The 697-nt window shown below is 31.7% G+C and overlaps 1 non-coding gene across 1 annotated transcript; it reads left to right on the top strand.

Moving 5' to 3' along the window:
- LOC117591769 lies at window positions 1-179 on the top strand. Its single transcript, XR_004574477.1, has one exon. It is a non-coding gene; the product is annotated as a 5.8S ribosomal RNA (ribosomal RNA).
- Window positions 180-697: the final 518 nt, after the last annotated feature.

Below are 697 nucleotides of genomic sequence, written 5' to 3'. Positions count from 1 at the left end.
CACTCTAAGCGGTGGATCACTCGGCTCATGGGTCGATGAAGAACGCAGCAAACTGTGCGTCATCGTGTGAACTGCAGGACACATGAACATCGACATTTTGAACGCATATCGCAGTCCATGCTGTTATGTACTTTAATTAATTTTATAGTGCTGCTTGGACTACATATGGTTGAGGGTTGTAAGACTATGCTAAATAAGTTGTTTGAAAATTTTACGAAATGTTCAAGCATATTGTATATTATTGGATATATGTACACTTATGTACAAAAATATTCATAATATTGACATTAAATGGAAATGCATTATCTCTCATTGTTGTATATATTTGTGTGAGAATAACGAAGAAAATATGTTATTTTTTTCCTTATTGGATCAAATAATACTGAGGAATGTCTAGCATAAAAAATGATTTATTTTTTTCATCTAGAATTGCCTCTTATTAATGATTTGAAAGGAACGTTGTTGTAAAAATAAATATTATTATTCGTGGTGTTTGTTATAAAATACGGACATTTTAATGATTTCATTATGAGAACGTGCTTTATGTATTAGTATCATTATAATTTTTAATATATGTATATACAACCTCAACTCATATGGGACTACCCCCTGAATTTAAGCATATTAATTAGGGGAGGAAAAGAAACTAACCAGGATTTTCTTAGTAGCGGCGAGCGAAAAGAAATCAGTTCAGCAC

The sequence above is a fragment of the Drosophila guanche genome, unplaced genomic scaffold (genome assembly GCF_900245975.1).
Source record: "Drosophila guanche unplaced genomic scaffold, DGUA_6, whole genome shotgun sequence".
In the NCBI taxonomy this organism is placed as follows: domain Eukaryota; kingdom Metazoa; phylum Arthropoda; class Insecta; order Diptera; family Drosophilidae; genus Drosophila; species Drosophila guanche.
This window is presented reverse-complemented; position numbering and strand designations above follow the sequence as displayed.